At 48.6% G+C, this 21,658-nt stretch overlaps 1 protein-coding gene and 1 long non-coding RNA gene across 3 annotated transcripts in view; one reads left to right on the forward strand and one right to left on the reverse strand.

Moving 5' to 3' along the window:
- Positions 1 to 21,658, reverse strand: part of LOC135917554 (uncharacterized) — a 225,255-nt gene that overhangs the window by 115,640 nt on the left and 87,957 nt on the right. The gene's annotated exons all lie outside the window — the stretch shown is intronic.
- LOC139060225 (uncharacterized) lies at positions 2,282 to 5,229 on the forward strand. The gene is made up of 3 exons (XR_011514714.1): positions 2,282 to 2,694; positions 4,105 to 4,314; positions 5,136 to 5,229. It is a non-coding gene; the product is annotated as an uncharacterized lncRNA (long non-coding RNA).

Below are 21,658 nucleotides of genomic sequence, written 5' to 3' on the forward strand. Positions count from 1 at the left end.
TTGTATGTCTCGCGAGGCAAACGCGACCTCGCACACGATCGGCCCTGCGGGTGGGGGATCCGGACTTGGGAACAGCAGCGCCCGCTCGGATAGCCGGGACGTCCGAGCGCGGGCATATGTTTCTCTCCATCGGCACCGCGCTCTCCGAAGCCCCATTCTGCGGGGCAGGACGCGTCTTGGTCGCAATATATCGTGGCACTGGCCAGCTGGAGCGTACGCCCATACAAAAATGCTTCCTTACTTTCTTTAGAACTTTTATCAACATCCTATCAACTTTAGTAACATCCTATTGACTTTTACTTTTTAGTAACGTTTGTAAAAAGAAAGTTGGTTACTTCTTTTCTAACTTCAGTATGTAAAAAGAAAGTTACTAGAAAGTTAAGACACACTATTTTAACTTTTTAAAAGCACGATTCAATAGGAAGGTAATAAAAATAATTATGTTCTTAAAGTACATAACCCAAGTTACAAAACATGCATGAATATTATTCAATAAGGTTATAATTATTCAGTGAACATAGCTGGTGCAAGACAGTGTTGTTTCATGGACAGGTGTAACTTTCCACAATTTGCAATCAACTTTCTAGTAACACTGGTTACTACAGAGTTGTTAAAAATGATTTAGTGAAAAATGAACATATAACAGCATCTGAACTATAAATGAATATGCAAAGACTGGCTGCATTTAAAAAAATGTTTTTTTTTTTGCACAGTAACTGTTTTCCTAATTTTTAATCAACTTCCTAGTAACAGATGATAGTAGAATGTTCATAGAAAAAAAATGCTTCTAATACCGGACGCTAAGAGAAAATATGGTCTCACCAATTCAAGATGTGGGCACGTATTCTCGAAAACACGACAGCTAGTGCCATGGGAAGCGTGTATATGAGCGGTGATCATGAATTTGTGCTCAGTAGGTGTCAAAGAAGCCCGTAGGCCATGCACCATCGCACTAGACGGCGCGCTGATCGGCTCGTGTTCGCCAACTAAAGCGGGAGACACACGGTCCGATTTGGTGTCCGATCCGGCGTCTGACGCGCCGAAACTGCAGCCCGAATCGAGGTGTTTTGCCGTGCCGAAGCGCCGCATCGGACGTCCGGCGTGCGACAAACCGGGCAGATTTTCATCGTTCGACGTGTCCGACAACTGCACCGTCGTCTGGCCGCAGCCATTGGCAGCGCGGCTGGCATGTGACGTTCTCTGACGTTCCCTCCACGGAGGCGGTGCTGGCTTTCCGGTTTCTCGCAGTTATTCTTTTTCCTTGCCTGCTGCAGTTTGTTTCTGACATGAAATAGTTACCAGTTCAGTAAAATTATCTCGAACGTGTGCCTGTTACGCAAACCAGCGCCTTGTACACTAGCGCTAAGCTACTGGTGAGATCGGGAGCCGCGACGCGAGGGCATTTCGCGAGCAGACATCACACACCGACCGTCTGAGCGAGGCCGCTCGCTTCGCTTGCACGTTTGCCCTTCGCAACGACTGCGTCGAGTAAACCAATTGTATTTAATTACGGCCGACCTAAGTGTACAGTGTTCATTGTTTTGGCAAAAATAAGCACTCTTCGACGAGCTCGGACTGGATCGCAAGCGCCGTCGGCTGCAGCGTCCGCCTAGCTATGCCTACCGGCCCTATCGCTGGCTTTAGCGGAGCCGTCAGTGGACAACCCGCCGTCGTGAAGTGTTCTGTCACTCACAGGGGCATAATTTTATCGACAGCCTTCGCGTAAAGCGAAGCAGTGTGGTGCAGAGTTGTTTATATTGCGTTTCTCGACGTGAATATCAACTCAAGCTGGGGAGTTGGATGTGGGCGGAGCTTACGCGCCGCTCATGCCGTAACATGCAGCGCCGCACGTCGGATCGGACACCGAATCGTACCGCGTGCGTCTGTATAGCTCGCTCATGGTTCGGCTGAAGTCCCCGTACACACTTTATAAATAAGGAAGCCTACCTAGGCACTGTAAACCCAATTATTGGGGCCTAAATGCCTCTCCGCCTCCTACTACGGCTTCCTTTGAGTGACAGTCTGATCTCGAAGGCCATGCTTTTGCAACCTGCATGCACCTGAAGCAATTGCGAATCTTGAAGGCAACATCCGCTTAGTTTTTATTATATATACATTTCCTTAAACTTCGTATCACAAAGTACAAAGTACACACTTCTGGACCAAATAAATTTATTAAAAGACTCTATCAAATGTTATTAGGAAAAAACACGCAATTTTTTCATTTAAGATACATTTTTCTAAAAAACCGCAGAGTGGCGCTACTGTAGTACTTGTTTGGTCGACACACCACGTTGGTTGTCGTTAGTGCTCCCTGCAGTAAGGTGGTATTTGAGGTAAATTTTAGAAGTGCCTAGACAAAACGTGCTGCTTGTTGTGTGCAGTGACCATCCCAAACCCTCCGGACTCGTGTAACGCCATTAGTTCGCCGTGTGTTTCGAGCGATCCACCAGTGTCGTCAGTGAGTGCCCTAGTACAGCTCCCGTCCGAACTGCCTTTGTTCTGCCGAGCTGCCTGCCGGCGCTCTCGTCAAAAGTCTGGTACTGGGGCTTCGAATTGTAGTGTTTGGAAGACTGTTGAAGGTTGTGCTTTTGTGGAGCTGGAGTTCATCGGCAGTTCTACAGTGCTTGCGCCAGAGAAACGTCGGTGCTTCTGTACCTGTTAGACGAAGGAGCGTTTGCCAAGTCTTGAAAGGTAAGCAAGTTTGGCGCTTGCGCGCATTCTTGAAGCTTATGATTTGCGTAATGAGCGTTGTGTAACTAGCTAGAGCAAAGCGCTTTCCTATCGTATGTTAGCCATGTTGCTGTGCACATTTAGCAAGCAATTTCGCGAAAGCTTCCTCTGATGTTACAGCGTACTTGCATTCTGCTACCCGCCTTGTTTGCTATGCCTGAATGGGCACACAATTATGAAAACACATTGAAAGTTTGTGTTCGTTCGGCAGTGCGTAATAATTTGAAGACTGCGATTTTGTAGCAATACTTACCCCTCGATTCTATATCACTCTTCTCGCCCACCGCTAACGGCCGGCAGCTGCAGTACGTAGCACGGGCCGGGGCGTCGGTCAGCCTACTAACGAATAGCGCAAAGGAATACCATCGCTACAAAATCGCGGTCTTTAAATTATTACGCAAATTTTGTGCACAATGAGATGTTATAAACACACCTTGCATGTACATGAAAAAAAGGTTTACAACAGAGATGACATATATGCATGGGCACATATATGTGTCAATAAAATACTCGAGCCTCTTTCTGCCTACAGAAAAAGAAGTTATGTCTTCTCGAGGGCATGGCTGCTTGTAATAATGAAGCTCTAAGGGAAGGTTTTCTCTAATCCCTATTTTTGATATCTAAATGCTTATGTGGCATGTACAAACTGCTTGCATCCATTTCTCATTGGGATGAGCTGTCTGAAATTTATTTTCAGTAATAATTGCAATAATTAACTACTTTCACCTGTCTTCTAATGACTAAAGTTCCATGCTTCTACCTTGACAAACCTTTTGTGAAATTAGTTTGATGAGGCCCAATATACAGCGCTTTCTAAATTGAAGGTATCAGTACCTATTAAAGACTACGCTAACTATGAAAATGCTGCTTGCGTATATTGTTTATTCACTCTGTCAGACAAAATCTTTACACCCAAGTGCAGTCAGTAAATTTAAAAGTGCATGCCTGCAAGGGGAAGTCAGAATTGTATTTGAAGACAATTGCATCTTGTTTGATAGTTCTCGAGCACTTGTGCGCCACTAATCGAGCACAGCTTGGCCCTATACTCGATGAGGCTTGAAGCTTTCAATGTCTGCTAATCACTAAAACAGCACCAGATCTCACTCTGTGTCAAGGGGTGGCACACATTTGCTTAGTTCTAGGCAGATGCATGTCTTTCTTTCGCATTGAAGTTCCCAATACTTTCTAGTCTTACGTAAAAGTACACAGCTCAGTACAATGCATGTATGGTATACGTAAGGCTGCTTTGTTCTTTAAACCGAATCAACAAGAAGCAGCGACTTCCGTTTTTGCAAACCTTACCCTACTTCCTAACCATTCCTTGATCAAATGCGTATAAAATGAATCTTTGGTTGTTGTATTCTTTCACAGGTAGACATCGGTGACGGTGTATACTTTGAAAAGGGCCTGCTGAAGAGGCTGTGCCTGGATGCTAACAACTCAGGCTTTCACTTCGCGGAGGGCCTCCTTAAAGCTCCTTTTTCAATAGAAGACGTTGAAGGGAGGTCCTTCTTTGGGCGGCTGTCAAATGCCTTCCACAGAAGGATCCGTTGGATTCCAAGAAGGTCAACACCATAGTAGGTATGTATGTCACAAAGAAGCATCTTAATATTCTTTGTGCAGTTTTCAACAAAACTCCTTTCATGGCAATTTCAATGCTATCTTAGGGTATACTCCTTTCTTTCCTGCTAAAATAGCTATTAACCTGATTATAATAGCATATTATAATGCAAGCTTTGCCACCATAACTAGAAAATTGTCATTACTGTTGGCATGTGTATTTTTGTGATAGAGGCCCTGGTCATGTGAATGCACTGATAATATAATATCCTCTCTTGTGGAAAGCTAACATGTTTAGTAACAAGCTCACTTTGACAATGTCTGCCTGCACAACAAAGGCATTTTGTAATCTTGCTGTAGAACGTCCGTAATGCCTGTTGAACTGCTTACATGTTGCTTGTATCATTTCGTGTTTCTTAAGTGCAACATAAAAATCAACTCTTCTATGTACCTGTGCCCAAGCAAAGCTGCAGCATAGTTATCACTGACACCTTGCCTTTCCTAAGATAATTCACACATAAAACTTCCATGTACTAGTCACAATACGAATATCGAAGTTCATTAAACTGAAGTTGATTTACAGCTTTTGTTTGTAGATGACAATTGGTACGATAGAGTTTATGTGTCGTGCATCTGTTGGTGTTATGCACATCCATCACGCTCCCAGCTTTAATGCACGAATTCAGTCATTTCATGCATTTTTAGGACTTTGCACAAAACAGGTGGCGATGTTTATAGCTCACAGGATTGAAAGCTTGTCTCTTGTGCACTTCTCATGGCACTTCTTGTCTCATGTCACTGTAGCAAAACTAATATATTGCCTTTTTTCTTCTCATTTCTAGACTACACAACGCAACATTTCAGCCTACTTCCAGGGCAGCTGGAGAACTCGTCCTCCTTACTAGCCCGCGGATATTAAATGGATGTGTTCAAGCACAAATGGAAACCCGTCTTCTTCTGTTGCATGCCACACCTAGCCACTTGGCAATCACTATTCGCCAAAGACAGATAGTTGACAGGATGTTACTAGCAAGTCGTTAGGATATATAAAGGTGGTTAATAAATAGTCATTGCACAGTTTTTAGGAAGCAAATAAAAATTTTATTCAGAGATAATCAAAGCTTGCTTTTGCAATATATAATTGCAAAAGTAATTACCTCTGGATAAAATTTTTATGTACTTTCTAAAAACTGTGAAGCGACTATTTATTAACCACCTTTATACATCCTAACGACTATCTAGTAATATCCTGTCAACTATCTGTGGCGAATAGTCGACAGGATGTTACTAGCAAGTAATTAGGATGTATAAAGGTGGTCAATAAATAGTCGCTTCACAGTTGACACTTTCTAACGACATAAGATAATAAGCAGTCGGTAAGAATTCTATCGACATTTTATATCTATACTTTCAATTCAATATCGGTGGCCAATAGTCGGCAGGAGGTTACTAGGAAGTTGTTACGGTGTCTAAAGACGTTTTATAGAATGTCGATAGGTTCTAGTAACATTTGTCTAAAGACGGTTTATAAAATGTTACTAAAATTTTTTGTAAGGGCGTGGACGCATGCAGCGTGTCAGGTCGCCTTAGCAGAACGAAAACTAGCAGAAAAAAAAGGGAAATCGCACACGCAAAAAAAGAAAGAGGTGTTGCAGAGACGGCGGGCGCCGTATATACGACATCTTGCTTCGCGCACGAACGCCTATACTCCAAACAAACTACGCGCCGCCGCTTTCTCCTTTTTTTTTTCTTGCTATTCTCCGCGGGCTAGGAGGGTACGCGGGCACACGACCGAAAGCAGGCGCGCACAAAAACACGTCACTCGAACAAGTCCAGGCGCTGCACGCGGCGCATTAGCTGACCGGCGACTCACCAATGCGCGAGCCAGAAAGAAAATACAAACGCGAAGGCAAAGTAAGGAACACAAGGAAAGACAGCAAGAGAGCAGAATATATGTGTGTGTAGTACCGGCAGCATCTCGTCAGTGAAAGTGAGCAAGCGAGGAGCGTCTGTCGCGATCACGCGAGTAGAAGGAGCGCAAACTGGGGCACGGGCCATCGTTGCCCTGCCAGCCCCATATTCTTCGGCTCTTGCAAATTGTTCGCTGACCCTGTGGACCTTGTTAGTTTTCGTTGCCCTGCGTCTTCTTCTTGTTTTTGTACCCAATTCTTTTTTTCGCTATCCTCATTTTTTTTTTCCGGTCTACTGCATAATTTCGGGTGGATGTGTAATAAAGGTGCCACAAAGAAGTCGATTTAGTCGGTTGAACGTGTAAAGCTTCACGTGCATATACCATACATGCGACATTGTCCGATCGTGATAGCTATGCAAAGTTTTTTTTCGCCGTTTTCTTCAAGTTAATCCCCCGTCTGGACAGCGTCTTTACAGCGAAGCTGTATACCTCTACCGTCCAAGGAAATCTTCGTGTCGTTGTGGTAAGCAAAAAACTCCCCATGCGTGGGCCGATCCGGGAGATGGTGCAATGCCGGGCCGACCCGCGGCGGAGGTGAAGCAGGCGTTAAGCACTCCCCATACGTGGGCCGATCCCGAAGATGCTGCAATGCCGGGCCGACCCGCGGCGCAGGTGCAGTTCGCCATTTAGGGGCCCACATACACAGCTTCGCTTGTCATTATTCTCCACAGAGTGGAAGGGTACTGAGATTTTTTTCTCGTTATTTATTTTGCGGACTAAGAGGAAGGAGAGGGGAAGAACAAACGTAGGGGGCATGGGCTATTATGGGGGGGGGGGGGGCTATATACTGACGTCATCGAGGCCACCATATTGTACATCCAGCAAGGCGAAAAGCTACGCGGTAACTAGATTCGCTTATCTGCAGCATATATATATATATATATATATATATATATATATATATATATATATATATATATATATATATATATATATATATATATATATATAGTGGAAGCTGCGAATAGAACAACAATATAACGTGTGCGACTTCACGTGAATGCTCCCTATGCCTAAATGAGCCCTCCAAATCCCTCTGTCACTCATTGAGTAATTGAGGGGGTGACGCGGCGCGTGCTCTCGCCGCGACGTCGCAATTAGAAGTGCGCCGCTATATACCGATGCAAGCTCGAGGCATCGCTGCGATGAGCCTGCTATACTTCAGTCACACAATGAAATCGTCCATTAGATTACGGAACATTCTGAATTCATTATCACTTGTTCTTTCTTTATTTTTTGGCGCGGAAACTGTGACTTTATATGTGTTTTATATGACAAATAGCACTACCGTGCCGTCCTCATTGTATATAGCGGTGGCAGCAAAGAAGCGCACTCAACAATGACAGAATCGAGCGCGTCCTTGCCGCTCACGCGAACTCAAGGTCGCACTAGCGCGCATTAAAAAGCACGCTAAGCAGCCCGCGTACAACTAACACGTGATTCAGCGAGTGAGGGCAGCGCGCGCGCCGCATTGGAAGGCGGCCAGCAGCGGTGGCCTGGCACGCGCGCTGATATACTCTGTACTCAGCTGGCCAGCCGCGCACCGCACGGCTGGCCAGCTGCTTTCGACGATGACCGTTCAGTGCCGCTGAGCGTAGCCGCGGCCCGAGAGGTCGATCGATTCATTCATTCACGCGCTTCAGCGTCCCAAACCAGCTGTGCGCCTCTCAGAGACGCCATGTTACGGAAGGCTTCAGAATAATGTTGACCACCTTTGTTTCTTTAACGGACGCCTAAATCTGAGTAAACGAACGTTTCGGCCTTGCGCATTCTTTGAAATAGAGCCGGCACGGCCCGTCGCCGAAGCCGCGACATTGTATTTGGCAGAAGATACGCCTCGGCCTCTAACATACATCGCAGCGGATGGCCCGAACGATCCATCGTGGGTTGCGGTATATATACACGGACCGCGTGCGTGGAAGACGTCATCGCGGAGACAGCCGTCGCGTGCGCCCAAAGACTCGCATGGGCTGTCAAATAACAAGTACTTATCTATTGCCAAACAGTCGCCGACCCGCAGTTATGTTGAACCGTACCTGAAACCATCTTTCGCCCATGTATTAACTCATTTAAATTCATTTTATTCTTTTATCGTTTTTTTTTCTTCCCGTGTACTATTAGCCCTTGGAATTCTTGACCGACTGATATCTCCAGTGGACTCTCTCTTCTTTTCATCTTTCCGCCCCCCTTTCCCTTTCCCCAGTGTAGGGTAGCCAACCGGGCTCAATCCTGGTTAACCTCCCTACCTTTCTTTTATCATTTTCTCTCTCTCTCTCTTTACCTCGCAGTGGCCATTCCCTTCCATTAAAACGATTTTTTTCATCGCCACACTTCGTGACAATGTAGCTTCGTAGCCTTTTCTGCATTTTTTGTATAATTTCTTGTTATATATATAATTTCTGTTTCTTGTTGCTTGAAAAATGTCTACAGTTTTTAAATCGCACATTTGTAACCTTGTACTGTGTATACAAACGTATTATTGCAGTTGCACTTTCTGGGATTCTGTACGTTCGAATAAGCAATAAAAACCCGCCCAGCTAATACAGTGACCCTCGACCCCTTCGCCGCTCGACCCTACAAAGAGGTTGAAGTGCGTTTTAAAGAAAATGCTGCTTGTCTCTCTGATCAGCTTGTTCCATGCAGGGGGCCTGCATGGGTCACTAAAAAGGCTCGCGCTAAGAGCATATAAAGCGTAGTAGCATCACATTTGATGCTACGCTATTTACCGGACTGGTCGGCACAATATGACTCTTAGTGGAAAGACTAAGGGCGGCAAGGTGGCTTTTGCATCGTTGCATCACCTCCCCCCTCCCCCCCCCCCCCCGCGCTCATTTCCCCAAAGAAATTTATCACGGAAAATGTCTATACATGAGTTACCGCCCCTGACGTGACGCGCAGGCCACCTGCCACCTCTCGGGCGGGAACCGTATGCTGGTACGATTTCCTACTCGCACTCGTTCACTGCGGATTCCACAGCGGTGGCACTATTGAATATGACCCTGGTCCGGCTCACCACCGGCACGCACTACTGTCAACCAGCAAAGCGCCATCAGCCGTCGAAGGTGACTCGAATTACGGCCAAAGGGGACGCCAGCTCAGTTCACACAGGAGGATATGCGCTGTGACGTGAAAACGTTTGATGACCGCTGACGTACTGTCAAGCTCACTTTCACGTTTACTGCAGTAGTATGTCCAACGTACCGGTTTACATTAGCACTATAGGGTCCAAAGCCTAAGTTTTTCTTATACAGCCTTTACAGTACAAGTCTAGGCAAACGCAAGAAAAATAGAAATAAGAAAAAGCAATAAAAGAAAGAGAGAGGCTCAGGGAAAGAAACAGGCGTTGAAGGTGGCTCATATCTCTTGCCACGGCGCCGCTCTAACAAAGGCCAGCGTGCACGGCAACAGCGCTCGCTAAAAGCAATTTTCTGGCCAGAGAAGGGCCCGAAAAATGCGACGACGGCGAGCCGTTTGGAGTTTCGACCCGCTCAACGCCGCGACACAAAGCCGGACCCGAAGAGCGCGCCAGGACATTGCTTCCTAACAGAGCAGCGAGCAGCACCTTGGCCTCTCGAACTGTCAACAGCAATGCGCTGGACAACACTGCGGCGGCTCGCGCAGCGAGCTCAAACAGCGCTGCGGTCCCACCAGTGGCAAGCTTGTCTATTAGAGAGCAGCCTTATTAAGCCACCCGCTTCCCTTTTCATCCACGAGGAGTACCGGCACGGGCCTGTTCCCGGACATCCCCCATTCCTCTAAGAAGCCCCGCAACCTCTTCCTGGAACACGCCGCGGACGTCCGATTGTTGTCCGCGGCCGAAATGGTGAGGCTCGGGGAGGCCTATAGCTACACACACGGCCGCTGCAGGTCGCGTCTTCTGCCAGCAGCTCGCACACGCCGCCGCTGGCACCTTTTCGGTGGCGCTTTGAAACCCGAGGACGGCGGCAAGAAAAACTGCGCGACCGCGTGACGCTTTAGGGAAGACGTGCCTCGCGCAGGGACAAGAAAAGGGCCCGGGCCACCGTCGCAGGTAGCGCCGGACAATGGTGCCTGGAGGGAGAGAAAGGGGGGCGAACACCTTTTCCTCGTGGGCCGACTTTTCTACGGGGTCGGTTTGGAACAAAGCGAATCGTTTGATGTTTTATTCTACGCCGCGGGGAGTCTCTTTGGTGAGCGAACGGGGGTCATCGCGTGGGCAGCGGCGCGCCGGAAGAAAGGGTTCGCCAACCTGAGCCTCCCCCCCTTCTCTCCTTGCGTTCATTGTGCGCGCTTTCCAATATGCGGTGATCCTTCGGAAGCGTAACTACACCCGCTCGCGGCGCATACCAGTCCCCTGCCTGACAAATGACGCTACGCCCTCAGCGCGCGCGAGGCGCTGGACGCGCGGCTGGCCCCCCTTCCCCCGCTCCGTGCACGCCTCTTGTCACTGCTTTGCGAGGGCTCTACTGTTTTGATCGAGAGCCCCCTTCGAGGTAGCCTAACTTGGGCATAAGAGGGAGGGCCAAACGAAAGCACGCAACGCGCGCCTTCTCCACCAGAGGAGAAAATACAACTGCGGCGGGAAAAAAAGACGGCGCGGTGTCGTCGTGGGCCGTCGACTGCCGATAAACAAACGGGCGCCGCTGCTGTCACCGAAGATGTGTTTGGGAAAGGAGTGCGATAATAAATGGGGTCGCGTGTGCATGTTGCGCTTTCTTTGCTCGGTATCACTGTGCGCTTTCCCTTTTTTTGTGCTCCTGTATTAAAAAAACAAACAAGAATATGCAAAACAAACTAGTGAAAGCATCTGTGTTTTAAATGAAGTCCTTGTCAGCTGGAGCCATTATAGGAAAATCAACGGCTTGTAATTCTGCGTTCTAAGCAGACTTCGCGACGCCCCCTTCGCACTATTTTCATTTATTTTCCAGCAAGTTAGAGTTCCCCGTTCGAAGCACAAACCGTGATCTACATTGTGTAACACACACACACACACACACACACACACACACACACACACACACACACACACACACACACACACACACATATATATATATATATATATATATATATATATATGGGGGGGGGGTTACGTGCCAAAACCACTTTCTGATTATGAGGCACGCCGTAGTGGAGGACTCCGGAAATTTCGACCACCTGGGGATCTTTCGCGCGCACCTAAATCGAAGTACACGAGTGTTTTCTCATTTCGTCCGCATCGAAATGCGGCCGCTGTGGCCGGGGTCCGATCCCGCGACCTCGTGCTCAGCAGCCTAACACCATATCCATTGACACACGTACACTCGACAACAGTTAAGATCTAGAATTTGGGTTACCATCCGACCATCCCTTGCGCTACGCCGTCATCCTCGGGTCGCCTCCTCATCCGTAGCTTCCCTCCATGGCGAATAAAACGCTTTACCCAGCGACGCCACTTAAGTGATTAGAATTCTGGGCTTTTACCTGCTAAAACAACGATCTTATGAGCGCAGCCGTAATGGGGGGACTCCCAACTCATTTGTGGCCACTTGAGGGGGTATCTTTAATGTGCACATACATCAAAATACACCCGGGCGCTTTTGCATTATCGCCGCAATCGAAATGCGGCCGCCGCGGCCGAGAATCGAACCCGCAACCGCGAGCTGTAGCAGCGCAACGTCGCAGCGGCGACCGCGGCGGGTTCGGTGCCACTGGGATGGAACTTGTGGCTCCCTTGCAGCAAGGTGCAGTTTGTGCGCGCTGCGCAAACTCTGACAAGCACGTCGAATCCTGTGCGCGTGCTCTGAAAAATCGCTGCAGGCGCTGTATACGCGAGAGCACGAAGAAAGTCGCCTATGGGCACATTGCAAATCAGAAGCATCTTCTCGAGATGACAGCGGCGTCCTGCTGCAGTCGCAGTGAATGTGTTCAGAGCCGGAGGATACGCGCTCACGCCTGCCGATTCTCTTTTTCTATCTTTTTTTGTATATTTAGAAAATTAACCCGTGCTGTGATTGCCTTCTCGAGAATGCATTATAGAGGAGGGAAAATAATATGGCAGGGGCGCTATAACGTAAAGCTATTCCAAACTTTTCTATTCCAATTCTGCAATCAGCCGTCGACGATTGGTCAAAAACTTTTTTCGACCACCCCCACTTCACCTGTCTGTCACGCGACGTCACGAAAACCGCGATAGCTCCCCATCTGATATGATGTGTACACACTAATTATGCATCATTTGACAGAAAAAAGAAAAACAGTTGTTTCTCATTCGACCCTTTTTCGCCATTAGCCCTCGGCTATTGGTAAAAAGTTTTCGGGCTGCACCCACTTCACCTGCCTGTCACGCAACGTCACAAAACCGCACAAACTCACCGCGTCAAAGTGACGTGTACGCGATAAAGATGCATTAATATGCCGAACAAAACTGAATTTTCTTCGGAATAGCCGCAGGCTGCCCCGTTCCGAAAGGAATAAAAGATGGCTGCCGCCGATCGCTAAGACGCTGGCTACTCGCACCTGCCGGAGAGCATGGGTGCATTTGCGCATAATAAGACTTCTTGCGTGGCCGTGTAACGTTTTCAAGCACTCTCGGCACGTTTACCACCTCATTCTGCCAACTCTTCTTTGCTGAGGGTCAGTTTTAGCGTCATTCTTAAGCTTCCGTTGCATGCCGCTGCGATTTTCGACCAGCCACCACAAGCTGAGTAAGGGAAAGCCGACCAATCGCAGACGCCGTCACCACCCTCTTCATCCGGTTATCTATTTTCAGTGCACTGGCTCTGCCTCAGCGGATCCCTCTCCACGTGAGCGTTCTCCTCGCCTCTTGTCAGCCAATTAGATACGACAAGCCGCTCAGTGTCGGCAATGTTATTCGTTTTTCAAGAAAACAAAAGTGACCTCCTATGAACGAGGATAGGGTTTGATTGGTCTGTACAGACAACCCTGTGGGTGACCGCCTGGGGCTTGAGTCGGTGGTTACGCAAATTTGACGTCAGGAAATTGGAATAGAAACATATTGGAATAGTTTTACGTTATAGGGCCCCAGGAAAGGCGAATAATTTGGAAATGATGTCGGCTACTATAAAGGAAGTTGGCACGAGCATTAAGTTCGCCCGACCATCTGGGAGGCGATAAAATGCCGCTTATATGAACCTCGGTCACCGTTTGAAATATGGTAGTTCTGACGCACCTATGCACGACTATGCAGTACTATATAGATAATCAAATTTGGGTGATCATCAATTTCCTTTGCTCTTCATTGTAGCTGGCGTACCCGTTGCGCTGCCCCATCTCGCCCGTTACATCACCTGTGCCGTTTGAGGCGACTTCCTGCTTATTTCGGCAACCGCCTGTACTAAGCGTCATCCACGTGAGTGGCAACGACGTAATAAAGTGACACACACAGACGAGGGTTGCGGGAATGGGAGAGCATTACATCGTTTTCCAAGAACACTCACACTTACAGCATACAGTCTTTCTTTGGCATAAATGCCATAGCCTGCAGCGCACTCTGGGTAGGAGAATGCAATGAACTGACCTGTGGGACACGGCTAAATAGATATGAAAGGGCGCGAGGCACCCTCTTTGCAGGCGTTAACGCAAGAACTTGGAAAGCATTGAACAGGCCAGCAAAGTTACCGCCTATACGCAACAAAGCGGCAGGGAATAAGGTCATTGCATCAATACTTGGGGACAGCGCGCGAAAAACAGGTGAGTGGGTGGATGGATGGATGGATTTATGGATGGATGGATGGATGGATGGATGGATGCTTGCTACGAGCGTCCTCTTTGGAACGGGGCGGTGGCTTGCGCCACCAAGGTCTTGTTATTATATTGCCTAATTTCCTACCTATATTAAAGAAAAGAAAAAGAAAGAAACACGAAGAATTCACATCACCTAACTTTCTGAACTCTTATTGGGAACTTTGTTTTCGTGCGCCTCCGTTTTTTGTCGTTTCCCTACTTTTCTTCGACCAATCTTCCAATCGCCTCTTACTAATCTACATTGCGGACATGTTTACTTTTCCACTGCTCTCGCTGAACCCAAGGGCTTCAAGGAGGCCAGTGGTGTCTAAATCGACCGCTGGGTAGACGCCTTCACATTCTAATAAAACATGCTCCATCGTATCCCTAGCTTTATCGCAGCAAGCACATGCTTCTTGTCCATTCTTATATCTCGCTTTATAAGTGCGTGTTCTAAGGCATCCTGATCTCGCTTCGAAAAGTAATGAGCTTGCCTTTGAGTTATCATAAATTGTTTCTTTCCTGATTTCGTTTTTTTCTCTTAAGTAGTTATGCATAGCAGGTTTCTTTTCCATTGCCGCCACCCATGGGATTATTTGAGCCTCTCTGACTTCCCGCTTGACCTTTTTTGTTGCTGTGTTGCCCTCCCTACAGGCCGCATACTTGCTGTTAAGCTTCCTAGTTCTTTTCCTCCACTGTGAATCAATGTTTTTCCTGCACAGAAACCTGAGCACTCTCCCAGCCCATTCACTTTCTTCCATATTCCTCTCAGCCGTTCTTCATACTCAATTTTACTGGGAGCTTCCCTCACTTCAAAACCTGTCCAGCCCATTGGTTGCACAACACGAGCGCCACCTACGCACGTATTTTCTAACTATACCCCATTTTTCGCGCGCTGTCACAAGTAATGTATATGCCAACAAGCTCAGTTTACAACCCTTATGCAAGGTCATTACAAGTTATCGGCTTCCGATGAAAGTAAGAAATTATTTGCGTTTTGAGAACCTGAGTGATGTTGCACCATGTTCGAAGACAACTATAGGCATGTGCAAGCTTCCCTCAGAACGTGAGAACGGAGCATCGGAAATTGCGGATTGCGCGGTGCATGCGAAAGTCCGGTCATGTGTATAGGGCTGACCTATATATCATTTGCGTTGGATTGGTGGCTAACCACTCAGGCTGCGGGCCGTTCTGCTGTCTTGACTTTAAGTAAAATAAAGACTTCTTTACTCATCGACAAGACTCAGTCTTTGTTCTTCATATGGTATACTGCAGGACGAAGGCTTCATTCGGTGATCTGTACCTGTCCAGTGCCCGCCGGCTTCGTGCTGTTTGAAAACTTCCCGATATGACATCATCATCATCATCATCATCATCATCATCCTGGATACGCCCGCTGCAGGGCAAAGGCCTCTCCCATACTTTTCCAACTACCTCCGTCATGTGATATCACTCCATGTAATACCATGTCTGCGTTTTTCTTCCCTACATATATCCATTCGTTTACTCCAACAGACCACCGCTTGTCTGTTATCCGCACCCGTTACACGACCTGCCCACCTCTACACTTCCTCATCGAAACGGGTGCCGCGGTCGGCTCTCCGCCGGCGATCGCCCGACCGAACCGCGGTCTCTACTTCTCGGCCGCTGCGTGGACGGCTGATAATTGTTCCCGTCGCCGCCCACGGAGCTGCCGTGACGAAATTGGCGCTGCGGACGCCTGCCGGGCTCGTCCGTACTGCCTCGGGCTTTTTGCATGCTGAGCCATTGAAGAGACGACACCGCATGCGGCCGTTTGAGACGGCACGCTTTCCCCGAGAGAGACACCCTGCGCTGGCACGGAATGCCGCTTGGAGGAGCGCTGAGGAGAGTGTGCCGGAGAAGTGACAGGAAGACTTTTTCTCCCACATTCGGCGGGCGCCGCCCACGTTCGAATTCGAGGAGTATAGAAAAAGGAAATAAATAAATGAAAAGGTAAAGAGTTTCTCTTGCGCCCGCTCGAGTCTCTCGAGAAGCCTTTCTCTCCTTCTACGTGCATGTGTATTTTTTCACACCTTGCAAAGTGGACCGGCGGCAACGCAGTCGTGTGTGTTTGTATGCGTGTGTGCGTGCGGGTCGCAGCGGCCGCCGCGTTGGTGACAATGCGAGATTCGCCGCCGGCGGGCGACCATTGTTGAGTGGACGAAACTCGAGGAGTTGCTGGGCTGTGATGGATGCCGCGCGAGCATGCAGTGTCGCATGGGGGGCACGGCGCTGCGTTTTTCCCAGGAATCCGTAGTCTTTCTTTCAAGGCCCCCTTTCTTCTCGTGCGACCATCCCCCCTCTCTATCTCGGGTTCGTGCTTGGCTCGATGGAGCGGTGTTTTTGTCGCTCGACTGCGGCGGACCCTTTGAGGACAGTGGCGACCTGCCGCAGCGGATGGTTCTCGGCACCGTAAGCCGGCGTGTAAACAGGCCAGGCCAGCGCACAATGCGGTGCGGTCCATTAGGGACATGCGCTTTGAACGGAGCCATTGGCCCAAAAGGCTAAGGAGCAAAGGGGTGGGGGCAGCCGGGGCACGATGCTCAACCGGGAATTGGGGGGAGGGCAATGGGCGGCATTCCGCGAGACGCCACAACAACGGGCTCTTTTGGGGCACCGTTTTCGGTGAGCGCTGTGTTTCACTCCCCCGGACGGAGTTATTAGGCCCGACCGCAGGTATTAGGCAGCGGAGCGTGAATGATGCGATGGAGAAGCACGGTCGAAAAGTCGTGCTTCTTGTTATAAGGTGTTCTGTCCGGCTGAGTGCGCAAAAGTAATAAAGGAGAAAAAGAAGCAAGCAAGTGCGTGGGTGAGATAAGGTTATTCGTTGCGAGGGGGAACGAAAAATATAAGCGCAGAATTGTAGTGAATCTGTTGTATGCCGCTGGTTGTCTTCAACTGCGACCCTCTTGTCAGGAATCGCCGAGGCCAGGAATTATTTGCTGAAAGTCAAAGCGCCCCGCTGGCAGTTAAGAAGCAGGGAGTATTTTTCTTTTGTGTGCCAGCGTAATGGTTAAGATCCCAAAGGGAAGCGTCAGCGTGTCTGGAAAGGTATAAAAGAAGAAAATACGCAATTGTATGGTCAAGCTTTCACACCCCCTTTATTATTATTATTATTATTATTATTATTATTATTATTATTATTATTATTATTATTATTATTATTATTATTATTTACTTTATTTAATTTTGTTTTCCTTTTATTTTATTTTTTTGTGCGAGGAAGGGGACTATGTGCTGAGGAGTTTCTACAGCTTTAGGCAACACGAGTCGAAAATGTTTAATTTCACTAGTCAACACACGTCGAGCAAAAAGGAAAAACACAAACAAAAAAGAAAGACAAACTTCAGAACGTATCTTCATGTATATACCGCACGGTCCGTTAGTCATGACCATGAAACCGGAAGTTTGTTTACGCGAGCCTCGTAGTGGGTGCCTGCAACAGCATGCGCGCGATACGCCGCCGCGGTCACGGAGAGTGCAACGCGCGTTGCACCTGCGCCGCCGCAACAAGTCAAGCTGGCGTGGGAGTTCGGGGGGGACGAGACATCGACTGCAATCGAGCGCCCGCTCATGCGTGGTGCGCCATCTCCGCACTCACGCCCGTCAAGGAGCTTGCCACCCGCGGCGTAACGGTGGCCAAAGCCGACGCCCAGCGCGATCGGCGGTGGGGTCCGCGCCAGCGGCTGAAACGGCCCGTGTGCCAGCTCCCATAGAGCTGCCGTTGTTTCCGGAAACGCGGCGGGTCTCGCCAAGACGCGAGTGGCGCCGTCGCCGAAGCACTTGGCCGTATGACAAGACGTCCCGTGCATAAGACGAGACGGCGCCGAGAGGTCCGGAACCCGCGGGAGTCGTATACGCGACGATCTGCCTTCGCTTATAGCGCCGCGGCGGCCACTTTTTAAGGCTCGTGTCCGGGAGTCGACTGTTTATCGTGTGACTCCCAGTGAAAACAAACGGAAGCCGTTACTGTTTCGAGATGCTCGGAGGGGAGCAGAAAGAAAGCTCCCCGAAAATAACCGCACTGAATTACCCTGTTGTACTACTTTTTTTTTTCGCAGCGCACGCACACACGAGTGACGTGATGCCACGAGGTAGCCACGGCCGTGCAACTCCCCCCGATGACGTCACACGTTATGGGAAGGACGAAAGGGTCGCCGCTTTGTTTTCGCGGGCCACTCGTGCAATGCCGCCGGAAATGATGGCCACATGCGATTGCGCGGCCAGCCTCTTTTTGTCGGTGTTTATAAGCAACATCGTCATGTGCGGAGTCACGATGGCGTTGGATATACAGGGTGTTCCTTTTTTTTTAAGCTCCACCAAATTTTTTAAAGAATTGCCTGGAACAGATGGCACAATTCTAACCATAGAGCTCCATGCGGCCATTATTTCTACGAGAAATCAAAATGCTTAACTGAATCATCATCATCATCATCATCATTGTCGTCGTCGTCGTCGTCATCATCATCCTATTTTATGTCCACTGCAGGGCGAAGGCCTCTCCTTGCGATCTCCAATTACCCCTCTCCTGCGCCAACCGATTCCAACTAGCACCCGCAAATTTCCTAATTTCGTCGCACCACCTAGTCTTCTGACGTCCTACACTGCGCTTCCCTTCTCTTGGTACCCATTCTGTCACCCTAATAACCCAACGGTTATCTACTCTACGCATTACATGACCTGCCCAGCGCCATTTTTTTTCTCTTCATGTCAATTAGAATGTCGTCTATAACCGCTTGCTCTCTGATCCAAACCACTCTCTTTCTGTCTCTTAACGTTACGCCTAACATTCGTTCCATCGCTCTTGTGCGGTCCTTCAGTTGTTCTCGAGCTTCTTTGTCAGACTCCAAATTTGTGTCGCATATGCTAGCACCGGTAGAATGCACTGATTGTGCACCTTTCTCTTCAATGATAATGGTTAGCTTCCAGTCAGGACCTGATAATGTCTGCCGTATGTGCTCCAACCCATTTTTATTCTTCTGTATATTTCCTTCTCATAGTCAGGGTCCCCTGTGAGTAATTTACTTAGGTAAACGTATTCCTTCACATACTCTAAAGGCTGACTGGCGATCCTGATCTCTTGTTTCATTGCCAGGCTATTGGTTATTATCTTTTTTCTGCATATTATTCTTCAACCCCACTCTTACACTCTCTTTGTTAAGGTCCTCAATCATTTGTTAAACGAGAAGGAAGGGGGTTAACCAAGGTGCCCGATATTTATTAATCATATCATAAGAAGCCAACAAACACTGACACCAAGGACAACATAGGGGAAATTACTTGTGCTTAATAAATGAAATAAAGAAACGATAAATTAATGGAAATGAAAGTGGATGTAAAAACAACTTGCCGCTCAAGTGTTATAATTGTGCTATCTGCCACAGACAATCATTTTTGAAATTTGGTGCAGGCAAAAAAAGAAAAAAAAAAAGACCTGATATATACGGGCAAACAACAGCGAAGTGTGGGAGTAAATACGCTCCCGCGTTTGCGAATGGACGTACACAGTTCTTGCGTTGCAAACCGCTCCAGTCTTTAGGTTAGGTTAGGTTACGCGAAGACGACATAAAGGCACACGCTGTGTGTACTCGATTGCTCGTGCGGGACCACGCATATTAGTACTGGATTACACAATATCAAAAAGTGCAAGTTCGGCGAGTTAGTGTAGGTTAATATCTTCGAAATCAAACAGCTCTATGCGAAAGATGAACACAGGCTTGAATTACGTTGGTGCTGACTCACAATGAAATGTTTCGTTTATACACTCACAAGATAGTATATCGGGTGTTTCAGCGAACACTTTCAAAATTTTCTTTAAAGGTTTCCTGTGGCAGAGAGCACAATTTCAGTTCATGGGCTGGCCTACTCGAAGGGGCGGACATTACTTGCACACAAAATTGAACTGCATAATCGACTAATTAAAAATAACCAATTAAGTTTTTAACTAATTACCTTATCGCCCATATTGGGATTTACGAATTCTAGCCATGGGGTTGCACTTGGAACGAATTTTCAGGATGACACCAGTCTCGATATATAAATTCCCGAAATTTGCGGATAAATGCACTGGCGTTCCAGTTACTTTCTTAAAAAAAAAAAAACGTCGTCTTATGCATTGAAGCAAAAACGTTGGGTTAGGTTATGGGGTTTTAGGTGCCAAAACCTCTTTCTGATTATGAGGCAGGCCGTAGTGGTGGACTCCGGAAATTTGGTCCACCTGGGGTTCTCTAACGTGCACGCAAATCTAAGTACACGGGTCTTTTGGCATTTCGCCCCCATCGGGGTGCGGCCGCCGTGGCTGGCATTCAATCCCGCGACCTCGTGCTTAGCTGCCCAACCCCATAGCCACTAAGCAACAACGGTGGGTGAAGCACAAAAGTAACTGTTCTTGTTCACAATTTGTTCAGATTGTGAACAAGGGCCCCGTATGGGAGCCGAAGCGTCTTGTTTTCTTTCCTTTTTATGTTTTTTGGCCGGCGTCCGTTTTACCTTTGACAATGAGCAATCCCGACCAGAGGAGTTTTCACAGAACTCTTGATTTCATTATGGAAAATGTGTTCTTATAGAGTTTGACCGGTAGTCGTAACTAGAGGTGCATGTGCAGCAAATAAGAAGATTGTCGTCATTGACGCCGCAGCCGAAGGTGCTGAGCAAGTTTAAAGAATAAGCTGTGAGAAAAAGTCGCACTTTCAGCTTCTCCTCTCAGACCCGGAGAACAGGCCATATATCGCTGCCGCTTCCTTTAGTTCTTGCAGATAAAGGAGTCGCAAGCGTAGGCTCAAAGGTCAACGAAGGCCATTGTTCGTTGAATACATACGGAGCGTTGAGTTAACAGTCAAATCCGCATCGAAATACGAAATAACTTTCACATCGAGCGGCTTCCACGGCGAGTGAATTACATTGTCTCCCCGCACCATTGGCGGATCTCAGTTTTTCGTTTGCGTGCTCGACAAATTCAAATGGTCGACCAATGAGAGTGTGCTCGATGCCAAGGGTATAATAGCGAAGAGCTCTTCTGGGCGAAGTCTATTATAATAGTACTCTCTGCTTGCCTGACGATATTCGGCGCGCTCCCTATGTTCCGGGAATGTGCCCGCCTTCCCTGCCTCAGGCGCGCTTCGAACAGTGTGCGCACCGATCGGACGGGTCCCGCTTCGCTGGTGAAACAGGGGGCCGCGGAACGCCGTATCGCCAGTCTGCGCGGCGTCTCCCGAGGCCGCCGTCCTCCGGTGTGCTGCCAAGAGACGCACGAGGGGGAGTGCGACACACGGCATTTGCGTAAGCACCAAGGATAGTGGCCTTCGCGAGCGGAGCAGCCGCTCTTCCGCGGCGGCCTTCGGTTGCGGAAGGGGTCTTCCGGTCGCCGCGGCTGCCCCGTTTTGGAGCGACGTCACGCGCAGCTTGGCCGCCTCGCGGCGCCTTTGGACGCCTGCCGCCGGCGCTGCCCCGCGCTTCGAGGGATGGCTCCTCTTGAGCTCCTCTGCGCGCCCTTGGCAGCCGCTTCTCCGCGGCGGGACCCAGTTGTTTGGTGCCTCGTTAATCTCGCGCGGGGCCCGGCGATCGAGCGCAGCCGGCCGATAGCCACCGAGTCCTACAGGTGTTGCCAAGAGCAACATTTGGCAGTGCGAAGCCTCCCCCCCCCCCCCCCCCCCTCCTCGGGAAAGCTTT

This window comes from Dermacentor albipictus, chromosome 5 (genome assembly GCF_038994185.2).
Source record: "Dermacentor albipictus isolate Rhodes 1998 colony chromosome 5, USDA_Dalb.pri_finalv2, whole genome shotgun sequence".
Lineage (NCBI taxonomy): Eukaryota > Metazoa > Arthropoda > Arachnida > Ixodida > Ixodidae > Dermacentor > Dermacentor albipictus.